This window comes from Bidens hawaiensis, unplaced genomic scaffold (assembly GCF_021521415.1).
Source record: "Bidens hawaiensis isolate Kalapana, Puna unplaced genomic scaffold, B.hawaiensis_p1.1 tig00004773_1, whole genome shotgun sequence".
Classification (NCBI taxonomy): domain Eukaryota; kingdom Viridiplantae; phylum Streptophyta; class Magnoliopsida; order Asterales; family Asteraceae; genus Bidens; species Bidens hawaiensis.
In genome coordinates, this window is record NW_027491297.1 from 326,979 (window position 1) to 350,617 (window position 23,639).

The window sequence follows — 23,639 nt, forward strand, 5'->3', positions numbered from 1 at the left end:
TTAATACATGAGACAATTACAAGATGATAAAACTTAGTCCTAAACTGTTCGTGTCGCGAAAACCGACATGAAAACGTTAAAAAGTTGCTATTTTAAGAAAATATTAACAAAAATGAAAATAATATATTTTCACAAGTTAACCTGTAAAACTTGACTAATATTTATGTAACAAGTATTTTCTATAATTTATAAGTTACGTTTTAAAAGAAAAACCGAAATAACGCAATCTAAGCATAAAACCGACAAAAACCGATAAAACCGACAAAACCGACATGTTTTGTGAAAAATAGAAGATTAATATTTTCTTAAAACTTTCCAGCAACTGAAACTTAAAAAATATTTATATATTTTAGTTGTTTATTAATTGACTCAGTTATTTAATAGTTAACGGGAAACCGAACTATGTGTACTCGTTAACATTATAAGAACTTAATTGCTTATGTGCTTGTGTGGATACTAGATTAAGATTAATAAACTAAATGGATGTTATAAAAACTAAAACCAAGTTTTTATAAACTTGTACTAATATAGGACACAAGATGTTGGAACGAAAAGCTACAAGACAGTGAGTTTCTCTATCGAACCCCCTCGACTTTTACCTGGAAATGTTTTTAAAACGATATTTAATTGTGTTTTGGGGGAAAATCATATTCTTTATTACATATTATTTTCGTTAATATTTTTCTTTAAAAGACATTTTATTTTACAAATTGGTGTACAATGCGGGATGAGTCTAGTTGGGATAAGTAACAGTTAACCCTAGAAAGGGACACAGAAATATTGGTAGATCTATTGGGGTGACGCCCCCTACTTCCATTCGTGTTGGGTTAAAAGTGGGAATATTTTGAGTATTGTATGTATCGGATTATCAACTATGATAGTCATACGTAATGTTGTATTCTTTGCTCGTCTACAACAACTCAATTTGTTTAAGAAATAAAATGCCTATTGTTTTGTGATGTAATGACGGTAGATCATTACACACAGATTGGTGATATAACGGCGGTAGACCATTATACACCGGATATTTTGGATATAATTCGGGTGTAGTGATGATTACACACGAATTGATATCGGATATAATGACAAAAGATCATTATATGGATGTTGTATTCGATTCATATATATATATATATATATATATATATATATATATATATATATATATATATATATATATACGGACTATTTTGATATAAAGGGAAACTCACCAACACATTGTGTTGATCGATATTTTAATATGTTTTTCAGGTAATTAAATGAAGTATGGAAGCTTCGCGAAGAGTGCGGGAAAATGATGACGTGCGTTTGAATAAAAATCGTGTATTATGACACGTGTAATAACTTTGATGGTTAAATATATTTCAACTTTCGTTTGAAATATATACTTAAATGTAATTGGCTGAAACGGCGTCTGTCACCGCCCGAAAGACTTGGTCAAAGTCTTTCGCTGTTTAAATTAAGATTTTCAGGGTGTGACACATACGATTTAGAGAAACTACTTTAGATGACGACAAATTCACGTAATAATAGGTTCACACAACAAACGAATCACATGACTTATGAATACAATAATAGAGATTATGATATCAATGTGATGAGGTAAGAGTACCGAGAGAATGTGGTGAGTTTGGGGGGTTTGGGTAGTCATGTATTAAAATATCGAAATAAAATTTGTACATGTGACTCCTATTAGATAACTATGTACAACACATGTTCATTGTCCCAATTTCCAGAACATTTGTGGGAAATCGGTCATAGGCAGCTTATGATACAAATACGGTACTATTAGGTAACTATGCACATCACCATGCACATAGTCCCGGTAAATAACCGGTCATAGACCACTTAAATCATGATGATAAATTTTGTAACAATATATAGTGCAATAAACGACAAAATAGGAATAAATGAGAGATTAAATACCATTATAAATAATCATAATTCTCATTCATAACAAAACTGGAGATTTAATGAAGTCAATACATTATATTTAAACGAAAAGAACTAAATAAAATAAACGACTTTTGCGTAGTATGTCTTCATAAAGGGTTAGACTTAGACTTGGGAACCGTTGATGTAACACACTTGTCCTTGAGTAGCTTGGTCACTTGAGGTGGATTGGTTGGGCTTGAATTTCTTGGATGGGTTGAGCTTGAATTGGTTGAAGTTGATTTACTTGGGCTTGGTAAGCTTGATATTGAGCGGTTTGGGTTGGGTAGGATTGAATTTGGTTCATGTGTGCAAGTCTTGGGCATGCATTGCGATAATGGTTAGGGTCTCCACAATTGTATCAAGCTCTAATAGTTGAGGGTGTTGAGTAAATGGTTGAGCATAGGGTAAAGTTTGGGGTTGGGTAAGAGGTGAGGTAAATGGTTGTATTAAAAGTGGGTTGCGTTCACGGCACATGGTAAAGAGGTGACCAAATCGATCTCAATAGGTGCATTGTCGACACTTGAGGTTAGGCGAATGGTGAAAGTTACATTTATCATATAATGGGTGGGGTCCCGTGTAGGACTTCTTGGTGGGTTGGGCTTGCGATTGGGCCAATACATAGTTTTGGGAATTGGGCTTTCTTTTATTGTTGCGGTAATGAGGAGAGTTGTTGTACTTGAAGGATTCGGGCTTGGGAGACTCGGGTTTGGGAGATTCGGGCTTGGGTTCTTCGGTGGGCTCGAATGCAAGCTTATCATTGGGCTTCTTGGAATTTTCCGCGTCAAGGTCACGGCCTTAACGTGGTTTTCGGTAAGGGTACCGGCTAAGGTGATGGCATCATGGAGGATTTGAGGGTTACGACTTAGGACGAAATCTTGTATTTGCATAGACAAACCCGAGATATACTTGTCGATTAAACGTTCAAGGGGAGTGACCATGTGAGGGATGAGAAGGCTCAGTTCATGGAAACGATCGTTGTAGATGGCGTCATTTCCATTTTCTTGTTTCAAATTCCAAAACTCCTCTTTCAACTTCCGAAGCTCATGTTTCGGGCAAAACTTCTTGAGCATGAGTTTCTTGAGGTCATCCCATGGCAAGGCCATGGCCTTGGTTTAAAAAGAGGCGAGCCTGAGGCGTGAGGCGCCCGAGGCGTTTTTGAAAACGCCTTATTTTACGTAAGGCGCTAAAATACATGAGGCACCCTGAGGCGACGCATTAGCTGGCGAGGCGTGAGGCGCTTAAGGCAGCGCCTCATGTGATTCAGTCCAAATTAGAGTGTTTTGCAACTTCATTATTACTTTTTACTATACCTTTTACTTTTTACTCTAAGAATTTAAGTGTTTTGCAACTTCTAAATATGTTTTTATAATGTTTAACCTACGTATTAAGTATTCATGTTTAGTTTTACAAATATGTTTTATCTTTATGATTGATTTTCAAGTAAAATATGTCATGTATAATTAATTTTTAGTAATTTTTATATTGAGCGCCTCACATACGTGAAGCTCTTGCTTAGCGCCAAGCGCTTAGCGCTTCGGATTTTTGAACCAAAACGCCTCGCCTCGGCTAACGCCTTTTTAAACCAATGCCATGTCAACCTCAGCGCCAAGCGTGTGCTTATCACCGTTCCACTAATTGAGGGCATTCTTTTTAAGCATGCTCGAGGCGTAAGTGGTTTTCTTGTCCTTAGGACATTCACAATGGAGGAATATGCTCTCCATTTCTTCGAACCATTGGAAGAGAATGGTAACACCATCGATACCGAAGTATTCGGGCGGGTTGGCACTCTTGAATTGTTTGAGGGGTAAGCAATTGGGTTCGGAGTTGTGGATGATGAAAACGCATTCACAGTTTGCAATTGAGAGATGATCGTTGTGAGGGCTTCTACGATGCCTTTAGCAATGCGGGATGACATGCTGCGGCCAGAGTTTCCGGTGCGACGGTTACGGTTGATAAGGCGGGAAGAAGACATGCTACATTGACGACACGTGAAAAATAAATTTTATTATGTTTTGGAAAAAAATTTTATAACTATGTGAAATTTCAAGTTTTGTGAAAATTCATGAGAATACAAAATAAAATTTTTAATAACCTTAACTTAAAGTATTGATGAAATCGATAATTTGAGAAAATATTCCTTCTTAAAATAAATTTAAACAAAAATCTCATCGTTGATTTAAGAGTTTGATCGTCACATGACCACATTTGATACAATGAGGGTAGTATATTCGGGTACGTTTGTGTGATATGCTTAGGCTTAATAAGTTCCACACCCTTACCAAACACTCCAGGAAGGCAACCGGGTCTCGCGGTTGATTGAGATTTATGCGCATTGCACTTCCTTAGGCTCGCAAGCCTTGGTGTCAAGTGTTCGGTAAACAAGTGTGTCACTCTTACAGTTACTACATATCTGTCCCACGAATCATCCTCAAGGAGAGGGGAGCAAAAAGGCGGGATTTCCTAAGGAATTTCTCGATTAAAAATCGTTCTAGAGTTTTGAAAACAATTTTGAGAGTGAGGAATATACTCGGATTATGTGTGTACTTTTGTGTATAAGAATAATATTAAATCATTAAATATTATTTAAGCTACTGCAATCAATAGTATAATTCAGGGTGCAAACACGTAAAGGCATATCACGTATAGGGACCCTAAGCATGCTACTAGGCCGTTAAATCTAACCACCTATCTTATAGCCTTCGGCTCTGATACCAATCTGTCACACCCCCACCAAAGGCGGAACATGTCGGGGCATAACGTATCGATTGGACAGTAGCTCAAAAGACACTAAATAAAGTGACAATAATTATTTAACTCATTAATATCAAAACAAGTACACAATTATAATAATCAAAACAATTACATCATATTTATTGTTTGAATATATATCCTAAGGTAAAAACTAATATCTTCAATCTTTATTAAGGTAAATTACTTGTACCTGTAGCATGTATAAAAATAGAGTTTGTCAACACGAATGTTGGTGTGAATACATAAGTTTTAGTTATATATATATATATATATATATGTATGTATAGATAAATCACAATTCATATATAAATTATGAGCATTACAATTCTTATGAAAATGTAAACAAACTAAATAGATGTGGACCCGTTATTATTGATACGAAAGCAAAACTTGGGTAAATGTATGATCATATTAGATGAGGATAGATGAGGATGAGATAACAACCACCAAACATAAAATAAACAGTTAAGCACATAGAGCATTATCATAGAGCATGTAATAGTCACACATAAACATATATTGAATTGCGTTTTGAATAGATGTGAAAATAAAAATGTGTAATGTAAATAGGGTATACATGCCACCCCAAAACTTAAAAGATGAAAAAAGGGATATGTAAACTCACCTTAACGAGTGGATAAACGAGGACGAGATAATAAAAGAAAAGGCTAGGATGAAAACGGTCAAGCTCCTCGAGGTTCACCGACAAAAATTCCTAGTTGTTACATATAATATTAATTAATTATATATAAAAATTAACAAGGATTACAATGGATTTGAGATTCGTTTGGGTGTTAAGTGAAAGCTTGTTATTTGTTTAATTATCTATATTATTATTATATTATTATTATTATTAATTAACAGGTTTGATAAAACATTAAACTTTAATAAATAACCATTATTTTGTAATATAGATATATTAACGGGGAAAGTTGAAAAGAAAGTTTATTCTTTGATCATAAATAAATCATTTTGTTCGGTTTATTAAACGAACGGAAAAAAAAATATTAACATCATCATCGTTATAATTATATATATGTATACCCTTATATATGCATATATATATGATTAGTTAAGAAGTAAAGGTTCAAGACAAGAAAACGATAACCCAATGTTCGATATATTTAAATAATGGTTGTTTAATGTTATATATATAATAATATCAAGAATTTTGATAAAAAGGTCATTAAAAAAATTAAACTACAAAAACGGGCCTGGGGGATTCGAACCTGCGCCCCAGGCCGCTACAGATGTTTGAGAGATCATGCGCTGGCCATCAGGCCAGCGCCTTACTTTGATAAGATGATGGAACTGAAAAAAAAATACATAACAAGCCGTTCTTGTTCTTCCCCAAAACAAACCCTAGACCTAAGTTCGTTTGATTCGTTTATAATTGATACAAATTGAGTTAGGGTTTTTGTTTGTTGATTAAAAGCGACCAAAAAACAATGTTTAATTACCTTAATGCTGAAGTAACGAGGGAGAACGTTAGTTTAGGGTTTGCGGCTTTAGTATGACTTCAAATTTGATCTTACGCTGCTTATCCTTTGAAATTATGTTAGGGGTTTGTGTCAGCTGGTGGTAGAGGTGGTGTGTGCAAGTTTAATTGAAATATAATCGAGTATTTATAGTGTTACAAGGTCAAAAGAGCTGTGGTTCATGTTTGTTAGGTTAGCTGTCAATCATTAATAGTTTACCATGTTTAAGGTGTCGGTAGGATCGGATTTAGGTAAGCTAATGATTTGGTAAGATCAATTTGTCCGAAAATTGAGGAACAAGAAGGGGGGGGGGTCATGGTCGTCGGTGATAGAGAAAAAGGAGAGAAAGAATATGATTTTGTTTATTGCTTATTGGTCCTTGATCTATGGAGTTGGATGCAAGATTGGATAAATTAGTTAGGGGGTATTATAGTATAATATTCATAGTTATTGTTAATAAATAAATAAACGAAAAATATATCCTTAAACGAGGGTGGGAATTTATTTAGTAACGACCGTTCGATTAATAAATGAGGCAAAAGAAAATAAACGGGTTGGGTTTCGGATTTGAAAAGTAACGAATGTTACACATATGGGTAAACATGTGTAGGGGTTTTGTTGTATGGATACTATCATATGCGAACCGGATAAAGCCCTACACTTATTGGTAAATATGTGTGTGGGCAAACTCATAAACATTTATCTAGGATTTAAGACATGTGTTCTGACTGGAACCGAAAATATCAAAGGAATCTTCGACACATAACAGATGTATATATCGTAACCGGATTTATTAACCTACACAAAAGAAACAATTTTTGCTACACAACTACCAGTCATACGCATATTTTTTTAACATCCTACATAGTTATTACAAAAAACTAAACATTTGGATTTAACAACCAAAATATGTAAAGAAAATTTTAGTTGTGTATGCTACCAAAAGTTTGTGTAGGTAAGGTATATTATAATATAGTTCACCAAATACATATACGTTGTGTAGGTTTTTAAAAGTTTGTGTAGTACATATAAATTATGTAAGTTGTTAAAAAGTTGTGTAGGTATATGTGATGTTATTTAACGGTTGATTTCATGTGTCGGTTGTAATCTGTTAAATGTAGGTAAATGTTTTTGTTTCTAGTTATTACACTTTGTCAATCTTAAAAATTGTGTACGCGATAAAATACATATTTATATTTAGTACATGGTAGTTTAATCATAAAATTATAAAGAAAACAAAAATTCTTCACAAACGTGTATAAATGGATGTGAATTTTTAAATATATTTTTACTAGGTTTAGAAACCTGTTTGTTACACGGGATAAATTAATGTATAAATTACAATGAATAATTCAATACAAATAAAAAAAGATAATTAAGTCTCTTTATATTATGTAAAAAATGTATTAAATAAATTTGTTTTATAACATCAAATATATTTGAATTATAAATCGAGAATGGATTGTTCTACCATCCGTATACAATAATGAAGCAATGCCATTGAAAGCAACATTTAAAACAATGAGGTCTTTCGATGTGAAATATGTAGCTAAAGTTTTTCACAAATATGTTTTACATTTCATACCCGGCCATAGACAAAAAAGACACCATATTTTCCATTTAGAACAGCTTTCATGTTGTCTTACAAACACACTGTTGTTCAACAATCACAATAGTCTTATAATAAGTATAAAAAATGAAAATTTTGTCTTTGACTTTTAAGACTGAATATTTGTAAAAAAAAAGTTAAAAAAAGTTATTAAAGTTTTATTCAATATGAAGATGTCTCAGAATTTAAATGTTAATGTACTCTTTAAACATAAACTCTTTAATCTATACATTTCAATTTTAAAGAAAATATATTTATGACACGTAATTATTATATTAATTTTTTTATTAAGTATGTTTAGAATATAATTTATGTCATTAATAATTCAATCAATGAAGATTGACCACTTAATACGTTATGTTGAATTTATAATCAACGCTATATTTAGAATCAAGATTTTTTTTTTCATCAATAGAAGAGAATTGATTTTGGTGGAAATTTAGCATCAGAATGTCATGTATTCAGAATTATTTTCTTCCATTAGTATAGGTAAATCTTTATAAAAAAATGTGCAATTTCAGTAATTTTTTTGTTTTTGAAAAGAAAAGGTTGGTATTAACATATAATTATATTAATCGATTAAATTATAACCATTTTTAATTTTAAATTTAATGTATAAAAAATTTAAAATCAATTTGATTTTTTTATTTAGTTAATAATAAATTAATATTAAAAAAAGAACATGATCTGATATAAATTGCCACACATGAAACCAAAATAGAACCAAAATACTGTTAATGTTTTTTTTTATTTTTTACTTAGTTAACAAATAGATAAATTAATATTAAAAATAAAATTGAAACTTCCAATTAAAAACATTAACAGTTATCATATATAAAAATTACAACATTTACCATTATGCACCTGAATTTAATTAAATAGAAAAAGGAAAAGGAAAAATATGATTGGTTGAAAACATTTCTTACACTTCTCACACTAATATGACTTCTCACATAAACTTAACCATATATATATATATATATATATATATATATATATATATGTATGTATGTATCTGTGTGTGCGTGCGTGTGTGTGATGCAGAGAGAGAACGTCGCCCATCGTTGTGAAGCCCACCCCCCTTCCGCACCCCTCGGTGGTGTGTCGTGCCTTCCACGCCCCAAGGCCGTTCATAATAGGTGGTCTAATAGATTAACAATGATAAAAGTTACACTAGAAAAAATTCATTAATAAAATACACTAGCATTACTGAAACTTATTTAAGACAGATCTCTATGGGGCGACATACGCAAGGAAGTTGGGCGCTCAACACTACCAAGGGGCGCCCTTGGTGGTGGGGCGCGGACAGGGCCGTCTCCGAAAATATTTAAAAATTCGAGGACCCGGGGCTAATAGAAAATGGGCCTTCAAAATATATACTCATTAACTCCTATATAAAAAGTAAATAATACGACGATAATTACGATAGCAATAAACAAAACAAAAGTATAGTATCAAAATAGTTTAATTTAAACACTTAAACGAATGTCGAAATTATTCTACCTTTTTAGGTTTTAAATCAAAAAGTTTTTCTTTAAATATATATAAAAGAAGATGATATAACTACTAACACGAGTTCTAATAAGAATTAATCTCATGTTGTAAGCCCTATTAATGAAATGAAAAAAGTAATGACTCTTTATCATTTTTAGTTTATATTGAACATGGACTTAAAACTTAATGAGATTTAGAGTTGCTTTAAACAAATAAAAAATGAAGAAAATACATGGTAGATCGTAGATGCAAGATTTTCAAATAAAAAAAATTAAAGAAAATAAATGCTAGATGGAAGATTTGAACCTAGGCATGTCATTTAGATAAAATGGGTTTTACGAATTGAGCTAAGTCAATATATTGAAGCCTACGGAATTGTATATTGTATATATGAATGCTGAAATTTTTGTGGGCCTTAAAAATTGTTGGGCCTGGGCTGTAACCCTCTCTGCCCTCCTTATGGGCCGGGCCTGGGCGCAGACATGCCCAGCGTTCCAACGGCTGGCGACGTTGTTCAAAAACTGGTGCCCCCCCCAACGGCTATTTCAATGGCTCTTTTAAAAAAAACTAATTATTTTCTATATAATACAAACCATTTTATCAATTTTTACTCAAACAAATATCAAATTTCACTCAAATAAACTCTCAAATTTCACTCTAAAAATCTCTCAACTCTCTACTATGGATCATTTCTCAAATTTCACGAGCTCGAGCTCAAACCCGAACCCAAACCCGTGGGATCCGTCTCAAAGGTGGTGGGCTAGTATGCTCGCAAACAACAATGACCCTACCAACCCTTTCTATGCCAACCAACATTTATCCGTAATGCCTCCAACCATACAACCGTTTTCCAATAATATTTTGTATCGAATACCAATGCCGTTTATGCCTCCGCCAACCCTAACCCAAACACCCCAAACCCCAATAGCCGTAACCCAAGTTCCCGAAACCCAAGTAGACGAACCGCAAGTTCGTCGCAAATGTAGCCATAAAAGGAAGGTTGATGCCGATCAAACAACTACCGAAAAGGTGGAAAGGAAAAAGTGGGAAGAAGATGAGGACGCGGCATTGGCTCAAGCGTGAATCGACTTATCCGAACAGTCAATTGAAGGAAAAAAAATCAAATTATTTATTTATATTTCATGTTTTTTTTGTTTACTAATGAGGACGGTAAACGCAACGCGGCATTTTGGGCAGAATTACGTGGTAAGTTCTTTGAGTTTGGGTCGAGGTCGCTACCGCGGGGATGATTCCATCTCCAACTGTCACACCCCGACCAAAGGCAGCGGAACATGCCGGGGTGCAACAGATTGCCCAAAACACGAGACACTATTAAAGTGACAATATTTAATCAACTCATTTATTTCATAAATCAATAACCAATCACATAACTTGTTCATACAAAACAAATATATATTGTTCGTTTTGCTAATAGCCTAATAGTCTTAATAACGTGTTTCGTCAAGTTCTCGAGTCAACCAAAGTCAAACTGTAACATTTCATAAAATAAAGTTTATCAACACAAAGATTGGTCAACAATTTCATATTTTTTGAACAATATGTATATAATAAGAAAAATGCCACAACTTGCATACGAAACAACAAATAATATCAATAATTTAGATAAAAAATAAAATCGCTAATAGGATTACGTTAGCGACACCTAGCTATAAGGGGATTCCAAATAGTCTAGGATTTTATAGTTATCGTTAATAAGCATACATTAACGAAACCTTACTATAAGGGGTTGCCAAATAGACTAGGATTTATAGTTCCACTAACTAAAAACGATAAACACATAGGCATATAATCATGTAAGCATAGAACACCAAATCGAGCAATTACTTAAGTAAAGTATACAATAAATTTTGTGGTTTAAGACTCAAGTATAAAGCATTTAGCTTGAATAAGTATGAAATGTCACCCCCAAAACGAAAGATGGAAAACGGGGTATGAAAGTACTCACATTCAAGTTATAAACTTGATCGGTAAAATAACGAGTAACCGGAAGGATGAGGTTTAACGGGAAAAGTCTAGGTGAAAGGAAGTCATGTATTAAGGTGGTTGTCTTGAAAGTCTTTTAATAAAATTCATGTTGAGAAAAGTAAACAATTTAAAGTTCAAGGTTTAAAATGTATTTATTTAAGAACTTATAATAATAACCCTTTAAAAATGTAAGTTTGCTCGAAACCGGGTTAAAGTATCTAACCTTAATATTTACTCAACCTATGTTAAGTAATAAGGTGGAAAAAATGTAAGAATACAAGTCCCTTTAAAATAAAGTACTAAAACGGGTTTTAACAAGTGTTTCGGGTTGTTGGTTCGGGTCTTGATAATTGGTCAAACCCAAAGTCAACTTTCCAAAATAATGAATGTTATGAGATAACTCAATAAAATTTAATAAGACTTAACCAAGTATGTAGTTGTATTGTTTTAGAACTAACAGCGTCCGTTAAGCGAGTGTTCGGTTTTGTCGGTCCAAATCTTTGTTATGAGATCAAGTTGGATCCAATATTTCCAAGTACTTAAGAAAATAATTAAAATCAGTTTATAAAGTATTTTTTAAGATTTATACAAGTATTGATAGCTAAAAACACACTTGTGTGTCTTAAGCAAGTTCATAGATGGTTTCCACATGCCAAAATATCAAAGAACTTGTATAATAACTTATAAATGATGAAACTTAAGTTTTACAACCAAAAAGTTAAAAATAAAGTCTTTAAACGAAAGTTCGGCTTTCGGTTCGGATCTAGTTTTGTGTTAAGACCGAGGTCAGAATCTACAAACCCATAACCATAGAACTTATAATAATGATTTTAGAAACTTAAATCCAACATGAAGCATGTTTAAACAATTATTTAACAAAACTAGTAAACAAAGTTCGGTTTACGGTTTGGAGCTATCTACGGTTAAACCAAGGCTAGACTCTTCAAACCCATAACCATGGAACTTGTAAATATGACAAAAAAACTAAAATGAGCAGAAGTTAAGCATGTTTAATATGTATAAACAAGTTATGTAAGTATATATATATCAAGGACATGAAGTCCTCAATGAAACCTTGCCTTACGAGGTCCGAAACCTCACCGATCGAGACCGGAGAGGTAACTAAAAAAGGTAAAAAGGGGTGTATATTACATATATGTTGTACGGCCATAAACAAGTATTAATAAAACTACATAAGCTAATTAAAATGAAAGGTTTAACTCAGTTTGACTTTTGGTAGTCAAACCTTCAAGAACACTAAGAAAAATAACTTTAAGATCTTTGTATTTGAGAGAGATTTTGGAGATGTAGCAGGGGAAAATTAAGGGGAATGGTGGTGTCTATATAGGGTAATGTTAGTGGTCAAATATGGGTGTAATTTACAAGAGATTTCATGCAAAATGGATCAAAAGAAAACACAAAACAACAAAATCCGGAATCTGCAGCTGATGGTCATCGCTATACGCGATGCCCATGGTGTCTCCTCCATCGCGTATCGCGATGGGGTGGTGACTGATGTTATCCAAGTCTTAAAAATGGTAGAAATGGTCCCCCGAAGTTCGTTTTAAGTGATTTTTATGCGATTTAAGGATCGAAAAGGATGTTTTCAAGACCCAACAAGTGTAAAACAATATTGTAACACAAAAACCACCATTTTGATTATCTCGATGGTTTCGGTTTACAAATCGGGTTGGATTTTAAGAAAACGAATATATTAACGAAAACGAAACGGACCCAAAATTGACAAATGTCACACCAACAAATGGAAGGCAATGGTTTTAAAAATGAACAACTTCTCTGATGTGTGTCTAATAAGTGCCTTTTCTATGGGACTCACAACGAAGCTTTATATTTATTAAACGAAAACTCCTAATGACATCACACACAACCAACAAGTGTACCGATCAAAAGTAGTATATACCTAAGAAGTCCGAGTACCGAACACAAGAACACGTGAGAACGCGTATGATCACTAAACCCTAGACAAGACCTTCCTAAGAATAATATTTGTTATTTGATTTTTAATAAATTAAACTACTTGACCTAGATTACTTTAACTAAATTAATTAACTTAACTTACATAACTGGACTGACGGAACTGACAGACGAAACTTTACTAACTTAGAAACTTAACCGACAATGGGGAAAACGTCTACCTAGGTAAAAATCAAATTGAAGGTCTAACAAGCTAATGGATTGAATGATCTCACGACACCGTACCTAAGATGACTCAACTAAGGTTCGCTCAAGAAAGCTAGATCACCTCTCGGTCTCACTAACAAACCCTAACTTACACTTAATTGATTTTAAGAACAAACCGGGAAATGAATGCTAAGGTGTTCTAATGCCGACTCTCCTCTCGGTCTCACCGACACACGACCCTAATGGAAATTAATACTACGCAACCAAGGATAGAGGAAAAATTTGGTTTAACTCAAACTAGACCAACTAATCGCTCACAAACCCAAACCCAACAAGAACCGAACCCGCTCTCGCGCAATCCTAATCTTAACAAGCAAAGACTATGAGACGACTTTACTTCTTATCACCTCTCGGTCTCTAATAAGGTGCTTACCCACTTACCTATTTCAATTAACAATCTCAAAAAAACCCTACGGTTGTTCCTACCGGAAACAAACTCAAAACACAAAGTAAAGGCTTGAACATGCAACTATCAATCAAAACCAATTCAGTTAATCGAAGCACGAGATTATGTGATAATATTAAAATTATGTCCGCCACTAAATACAACCTAATTCATTATTAAACCAAACTTTCAATAGCAATTCAAGTCATATTAATCAAGCAATCCATTTAACTCATCAAAACCGAACAATAATCATCTAACCTATGTAGAGCAAAGAAGTTTAGCCAATCATAATTTTTGGACAAGAACTTATACTTAATAAAACATCATATTAATCATCAAAAACATATCCAAATCATCCAACAATCTATTAAGATCATACGCAATTCAATCTTCAACTCAATTGCAAAACAATTCAATTTAAAGAACAAAATCAAAGAGTTATGAATCTTGAACAAGAAAACAAAGTGTATGTATGTTATACTCAAGTATGGGGCTGAGATATGTGATGTAAACGAACCCCTAGCTGCTGTCCCGAGTCACGTTTGCTTCTCTTCTTCTTCCCTTGACCGCCAAAACCCTAAAAACTCTTTTTCTCTTCTTGGTAGAAGTTGCCAATCGGAATGTGTGGTAAGAGTTTTAATTTTTTTTTCTTCTTGTTTGCTACTGGTTGCTGATGATTTCGGCCAGATGAGGGCTCTAGAGGCTGCTAGGGATTGTTATTTTATGTTATTATATAATAAATCATGCTTGGGCTTCACACAAATGGATACGGGCCAGGCCTTTAACTTGGTTCTTCAAGAATAGTGCATAAAAGGCCTCTAAATCTCTTTCAAAGCTCGATTCTTTTCTCTTTAAACCCACAACCTACAACATATATATTTATGTAATATCATGCTAAAACAAGTTAAAAACATCAATTATTAGATAAACAAGCGATTAAAACAATGATGAATAGCGCGGAAAACTAGTGCGCTTTACAACACATCAAACATCCCCACACTTAAGACTTTTTCGTCCCCGAAAAAAAATCCACACAGTATCATAACCAAGTGAAAACAACAAACTCCCAGATTATTTAACATTACTAAAAAACAAGAAACAGCTCGACATATTGACCGCGATTGCCGGTATATTTGTCCACTTTAAACCCAACCACTAACCAATCAAGCCCCCAATTGCATTAAACGTTTTAAGCTCAAAATCCAAGGTTATACCTACCCCATCTCAAACAAAGAGAGCTAGAAAAACTAGAGTCGAAGCAGATTGGTTTGACAAATCACCATAAGCCAAGGACTCATTAATGGTACTAAGTAGACCTACTCAGTGAAATTTGATGGTTGGATGGTCATGTGAAGGCTGTACGAGCTATTCCTAAATATTACTGGACTTTGTCCTATAAATCCCTAACTTTTCTTAAATAAACATTTTGTCCTTCAAAATCAAAACATTAAACATAAAACATCTCGAGTCTTCAGATGCCACTCTTATTCTTCTGCCATGTGTCCCCCGCTCAAGCCAGCTGTCTCATCCTACTCACCTGCGTGCATACTAAAAGTCAGCTACGTTGAGTGAGTTCTAGTTAATCTTACAACATATCACACATTCATAATTACATACTTTCGTACACACTTTTTACTTTCGTTTATAATACTTACTTACCTTCATACTTTCTTTCTTTCATAATCATACATTACGTTTTAAAGAGCATTGTGCCCTATAACCTTCGCATATATTATAAGGGTGTGTAACTCTTTAACCTTCGCATATATTATCAGGGTATGCAACCCTTTAACGTTCGCAGAGTTTAGAAGAGTCTGCAACCCTTTAACCTTCGCATATATTAGTAGGGTATGCAATCCTTCATCCTTCGCAGATATTATTAGGGTCTGCAACCCTTTAACCATACATTACCTTTCATTATTATTATTATCACATTCATACATACCTTTCATAATATCATACGTGCGATATTCATACATACTTTCTTTCACATACTCATATCATACTTACTACACTATACCTTCCTTAACAATACATGCAATATCCGAAGATCGTTCACGTACTGTCAAGAATTCACTCATAATATAAACATAATTATCACAATCATCATTAAGACATACACTTACCATTTAAGGCAAGTGTATTAACATTCACATTGAGTATGCACACTGACCCAAAACATAACAAGTAAATGGGGCTAGAAACTCACCTGAACTCGGTTACGTTCACCGTTAATGGTTATTCTTATCCTTAGCTATGCGCAACTAACTGTACAACAATTACATTATCAATTAACTATCACTACCCATATCGCGTTTCTAGTCTAATTATAACCCTTAACGAACAGAGGTCCGGGGGCAACACCCCTGGCAGCGGGGTTCTAAGGACGGCAGCCCCTAGCAAGGTCCAAGGGGCAGAACCCCTAGCTGGGGTTAAGCTGCCAGGTCAGCTTGGAAAAATTTTATTTTTATTAACTGTCTTAACACATTTTCCATTAGGATTTTTAAATTATTATCTACTTCGCCCACTCATTCGCGATAACGAATTAAGCCTAATTCGTTTTCTGACATAGCCTGATTCATGGCCTAATTCGTTATCAGAACATGGCCTGATTCGTTATCTTAACTTAGCGAATTGGTGGGTAACGAATCACTTGATTCGTTATCTTAATCGTAACGAATTTGTGAGTAACGAATCACCTAATTCGTTATTTTATCATAACGAATGACCTCAGTCTTATCCAAAATTTGACTCAGAGGTCAAAGTCAAAATCGCCAAGAACACCCGATCAGTCAAACTACATCAGATCTGTCATTAAACCACCTATTCTTAACGAAACAACTCAAACTTGGTACCATTGAACTCGTATTCCAGCGCCAACAAACCCCAATCCATCAATCATCAGAATATTACGTTTTAAAGGGTGCTATTTATGTATATATAGGTGTGGCTCAACACTCATTCAATTAACCTATCTAATGTTAACGAATTACACTGTCGATTTGTTCGTTCGATTCGTTTTCATCACTTTCATACAGATCTAGGATTACCTAAACGAATCCGAACCTAAATGAACGATTTCTAATTATAAACGTACCTTAAATGAGTCGATCTACGAACACGATCTAGTATTGATGTTGATTTGGTTCGTCACAAAGTTCTAGCACCAACAAGCTCGGGTTTTCACTTTTGGATCTCGACTCGGGATATAAGATGGTGTATGTGTGTGTTTTTGATGGTGTAGGCTATGGTCGAGAGATGGATAAAATGGAAATGATTAGTGTTTAAGGAGTATTTATACTCCCTTAAGCCAATGGACCTAAGGCCCATTCCATCTCTTATTCCATCTTCTAAAGTCCAAGCCCGCCCTCTATTAGTTTATTTTTGTAAACCGATAAACGACATACTATAAAATAAACGAAATTTATTTTATTAACTCTTTCAAAAGCAGTATGTTACATGTGATCATGCAAGTGCGCAGTGAATCATGTTCCTCACCCTCCTATTCGAACGCAAGCTTAAAACTCCAGTGCTCTCTATCAAACTATCAATAACGAACGAAAGCGAAAATCCTTAAGCAAATTGCATCCCCACACTTGTTTAAAACTCCAGCTCATCAACCGCCATCTACCAACCAAGGAATAACCTGCAAGTAAAAAAGAAACAACCCGGCAAAACTCGGAAATAAAAATAAAAATGAAGATAAAATAATAAGGAAATATATTACCGGGTTGCCTCCCGGGAAGCGCTAAGTTTATTGAATAATCTTCAGCCGGACTCGCTCCCGAACCTCAATTAGGAGGCTTCTCATTTATCCTCTTCCCATCGATGCTCCTCAAAACTCTCCTTTTACAATTGGTCGGGAAGAAACCAATTGCACAACTCTCATGGGCCCAACCATATGAATTAAACTCGGCCCACCAACTCTTGAATTCCCCCTAAAATGGTTCAATGAAGTTAAATGGGGAAGTCGATCTCTTCATCACACTACAATTTCTTTGCTCAGAAATCCTCCTTCTAATTCTTTTTGCCAAATTTTTAAACCTTAACACGTCCCGAATGGAGATTGAGTACGGTTCGTGTTTTGGTTTTTTACAATCGAGGTGAAGTGTCGGAAGGACCGAATCACTAACTACTTCATGGCTCTCCTTACAAAGCTCCTTCTCGATCCCCACACTTGGCTTGTTATATATTAAATCTTCAAGCAGCTTTAGATCACCAAGTGGGTCAAACTCGCCTTCATCCGTAATGGCAAAGTCCATCAACTCTTCACCAAACTCATCCTTAAATTCTTCCTCCCAAGAGGGAACATACTCCTCTACTCTCTGCTCCTCCATTCTGGTATCTTCAATCTCACTCAGGTTTCAAATAAAGGTGGATTCAAAGGTGGAATATTCCAAACCATTTCTAATAGCAAACAATACATCATTCATTATTGCCTCCGATTTAGGGGTGGACTCTAATATATTCCCTGACAAACCCTAAGAAGTTCCCCATTAGATCATATGTAAATCGGTATGGAGGAGGCTTTTCCAAAAGTGATTCCCAGAGAGCTTTCCGTGCCACGACTTCTATATTTCTCCTCTCATAAGCATCATGCGCCCAGTGATTTCTGCCACAAACTTTGCACCAGGTTCTCCAACTTGTAATCCAAACATTTTTCCTGTAAAGAACACTCAAAAGAAACGGATCACAGGCACCAGAAAATAATATAATAAAATAAAACTAAATTAAAGTACTTAGATTAACTAATTTAAACTAAATATATACACAAAAATACAAAAGGCAAGTCCCCAAATCGGGCCGTTCTCTAATCGCCTCAAACAGTGTCCACGGCAATGGCGCCAAAAACTTGATGTGTGTCTAATGAGTGTTTTTTCTATGGGACTCACAACGAAGCTTTAAATTTATAAAACGGAAACTCCTAATGACACCACACACAACCGGCAAGTGTACTGGTCAAAAGTAGTATAGACCTAAGAAGTCCGAGTATCGAACACAAGGACACGTGAGAACGCGTATGATCACTAAACCCTAGACAAGACCTTCCTAAGAATAATATTTTTTATTTAATTTTTAATAAATTAAACTACTTGACCTAGATTACTTTAACTAAATTAATTAACTTAACTTACATAACTGGATTGACGGAACTGACAGACAAAACTTTCCTAACTTAGAAAGTTAACCGAGAATGGGGAAAAGTCTACCTAGGTAAATATCAAATTGAAGGTCTAACAAGCTAATGGACTGAATGATCTCACGACACCGGTACCTAAGATGACTCAACTAAGGTTCGCTCAAGAAAGCTAGATCACCTCTCGGTCTCACTAACAAACCCTAACTTACACTTAATTGATTTTAAGAACAAACCGGGAAATGAATGCTAAGGTGTTCTAATGCCGACTCTCCTCTCGGTCTCACCGACACACGACCCTAATGGAAATTAATACTACGCAACCAAGGATAGAGGAAAAATTTGGTTTAACTCAAACTAGACCAACTAATCGCTCACAAACCCAAACACAAAGTAAAGGCTTGAACATGCAACTATCAATCAAAACCAATTCAATTAATCGAAGCACGAGATTATGTGATAATATTAAAATTTTGTCAGCCACTGAACACAACCTAATTCATTATTAAACCAAACTTTCAATAGCAATTCAAGTCATATTAATCAAGCAATCCATTTAACACATCAAAACCGAACAATAATCATCTAACCTATGTAGAGCAAAGAAGTTTAGCCAATCCTAATTTTTGGACAACAACATATACTTAATAAAACAACATATTAATCATCAAAAACATAATCCAAATCATCCAACAATCTATTAAGATCATACGCAATTCTTCAACTCAATTGCAAAACAATTCAATTTAAAGAACAAATTCAAAGAGTTATGAATCTTGAACAAGAAAACAAAGTGTATGGATGTTATACTCAAGTATGAGGCTGAGATATGTGATGTAAACGAACCCCTAGCTTCTGTCCCAAGTCACGTTTGCTGCTCGTATTCTTTCCTTTGCCTCCAAAACCCTAAAAACTCTTTTTCTCTTCTTGGTAGAAGCTGCCGATCGAATAGGTGGTAAGAGTTTTAATTTTTTTTTTCTTCTTGTTTGCTACTGGTTGCTGATGATTTCGGCCAAATGAGGGCTCTAGGGGCTGCTAGGGATTGTTATTTTATGTTATTATATAATTAATCATGCATGGGCTTCACACAAATGGATACGGGTCGGGCCTTTAACTTGGTTCTTCAAGAATAGTGCATAAAAGGCCTCTAAATCTCTTTCAAAGATCGATACTTTTCTCTTTAAACCCACAACCTACAACATATATATTTATGTAATATCATGCTAAAACAAGTTAAAAACATCAATTATTAGATAAACAAGCGATTAAAACAATGATAAATAGCGCGGAAAACTAGTGTGCTTTACAACACATCAAACATCCCCACACTTAAGACTTTTTCGTCCCCGAAAAAGAAATCCACACAGGATCATAACCAAGTGAAAACAACAAACTCCCAGATTATTTATAACATTACTAAAACACAAGAAACAGCTCTACATATTGACCATGATTGCCGGTATATTTGTCCACTTTAAACCCAGCCACTAACCAATCAAGCCCCCAATTGCATTAACTATCTTAACACATTTTCCATTAGGATTTTTAAATTATTATCTACTTCGCCCACTCATTCGAGATAACGAATTAAGCCTAATTCGTTATCTGACATAGCCTGATTCATGGCCTAATTCGTTATCAGAACATGGCCTGATTCGTTATCTTAACTTAGCGAATTGGTGGGTAACGAATCACTTGATTCGTTATCTTAATCGTAACGAATTTGTGAGTAACGAATCACCTGGTTCGTTATTTTATCATAACGAATGGCCTCAGTCTTATCCAAACTTTTACTCAGAGGTCAAAGACAAAATCGCCAAGAACACCCGATCAGTCAAACTACATCAGATCTGTCATTAAACCTCCTATTCTTAACGAAACAACTCAAACTTGGTACCATTGAACTCGTATTCCCAGCGCCAACAAACCCCAATCCATAAATCATCCGAATATTACGTTTTAAAGGGTGCTATTTATGTATATATAGGCGTGGCTCAACACTTATTCAATTAACCTATCTAATGTTAACAAATTGCACTGTCGATTAGTTCGTTTGATTCGTTTCCATCACTTTTATACAGATCTAGGATTACCTAAATGAATCCGAACCTAAATGAACGATTTCTAATTATAAACGTACCTTAAACGAGTCGATCTACGAACACGATCTAGTATTGATGTTGATTTGGTTCGTCACAAAGTTCTAGCACCAACAAGCTCGGGTTTTCACTTTTGGATCTCGGCTCGGGATATAAGATGGTGTTTGTGTGTGTTTTTTATGGTGTAGGCTATGGTGTAGAGATGGATAAAATGGAAATGATTAATGTTTAAGGGGTATTTATACTCCCTTAAGCTCATGGACCTAAGGCCCATTCCATCTCTTATTCCATCTTCTAAAGTCCAAGCCCGCCCTCTATTAGTTTATTTATGTAAACCGATAAACGACACACTATAAAATAAACGAAATTTATTTTATTAACTCTTTCAAAAGCAGTATGTTACATGTGATCATGCAAGTGCGCGGTGAATCATGTTCCTCGCCCTCCTATTCGAACGCAAGCTTAAAACTCCAGTGCTCTCTATCAAACTATCACTAACGAACGAAAGCGGCAATCCTTAAGCAAATTGCATCTCCACACTTGTTTAAAACTCTAGCTCATCAACCGCCATCTACCAACCAAGGAATAACCTGCAAGTAAGAGAAGAAACAACCTGGCAAAACTCGGAAATAAAAATAAAAATGAAGATAAAATAATAAGGAAATATATTACCGGGTTGCCTCCCGGGAAGCGCTAAGTTTATTGAATAATCTTCAGCCGGACTCGCTCCCGAACCTCAATCAGGAGGCTTCTCATTTATCCTCTTCCCATCGATGCTCCTCAACACTCTCCTTTTACAATTGGTCGGGAAGAAACCAATTGCACAACTCTCATGGGCCCAACCATATGAATTAAACTCAGCCCACCAACTCTTGAATTCCCCCAAAAATGGTTTAATGAAGTGAAACGGGAAAGTCAATCTCTTCATCACACTACAATTTTTTCGCTCAGAAATCCTCCTTCTAATTCTTTTTCGCTCAGAAATCGAGGTGAAGTGTCGGAAGGACCGAATCACTAACTACTTTATGGCTCTCCTTACAAAGCTCCTTCTCGATCCCCACACTTGGCTCGTTATATATTAAATCTTCAAGCAGCTTTAGATCACCAAGTGGGTCAAACTCGCCTTCATCCGTAATGGCAAAGTCCATCAACTCTTCACCAAACTCATCCTTAAATTCTTCCTCCCAAGAGGGAACATACTCCTCTACTCTCTGCTCCTCCATTATGGTATCTTCAATCTCACTCAGGGTTTCAAATAAAGGTGGATTCAAAAGTGGAATATTCCAAATCATTTCTAATAGCAAACAATACATCATTCATTATTGCCTCCAATTTAGGGGTGGACTCTAATATATTCCCTGACAAATCTTTATACCCTAAGAAGTTCCCCATTAGATCATATGTAAATTGGTATGGAGGAGGCTTTTCCAAAAGTGATTCCCATGGAGCTTTCCGTGCCACTACTTCTATATTTCTCCTCTCATAAGCATCATGAACCCATGTAAGGCCCCGTTACCAGTGCCTCACATTTGGACGTTGGATTTACTCATCAACATAGTTCTAATGATCAGAGTTAATAAAAACATACGCGGAATATAAAAAAACTTTCATAAAACGTACATAATAATCTATAACTTGTCTTAATAAACATACTGTCTTTAAAACATAACTAAATAAACGTCTTGGGTCTTCCGATGCCAGCCTCTTATTCAATGCCACGTGTTCCCCTCAAGCGAGCTGTTTCATCCTACTCACCTGCGTGCATACTAAAAGTCAAATACGCTGAATGAGTTCTAGTTAATCAGGCAACATACATTACATTCACATTCATACATACGTATCCGAAGACACGTATTTTCATCTTTCCTTACATACTTACATATATACTTACATACATACTTCCACTCATACATATACGTTTTAAAGAGCTTTTCGCCCTATAACCTTCGCCGATATTATTAGGGTCGGTTCCCTACATTCGCCGATATTATTAGGGTCGGTTCCCTACATTCGCCGATATTATTAGGGTCGGTTCCCTACATTCGCCGATATTATTAGGGTCGGTTCCCTACATTCGCCGATATTATTAGGGTCGGTTCCCTACATTCCCCGATATTATTAGGGTCGGTTCCCTATATTCGCCGATATTATTAAGGTCAGTTCCCTACATTCGCCGATATTATTAGGGTCGGTTCCCTATCTAACCATACCTTCCATACCTTTCTATACATTCATAATTATAACTTCCATATGTACATACATCATTTATATTGCATATATATATCATATCTTTAAACTATCCCTTGACGGTACATGCAATATCCGAAGATCGTTCATGCATCATCAAGCATTCATTCATACATAAATCATATAAGACATACACTTACCACTTAAGGTAAGTGTATTAACAAATCACATTGAGTATGCACACAGCCCCGAAAACATAACAAGGAAGTGGGGCTAGAAACTCACCTGAATGCGGCTACGTTCACCGTTGCACGGCTAACTGTATAATATTTACATGTATCAATTAACTATTGCTACTCATATCGTATTTCTA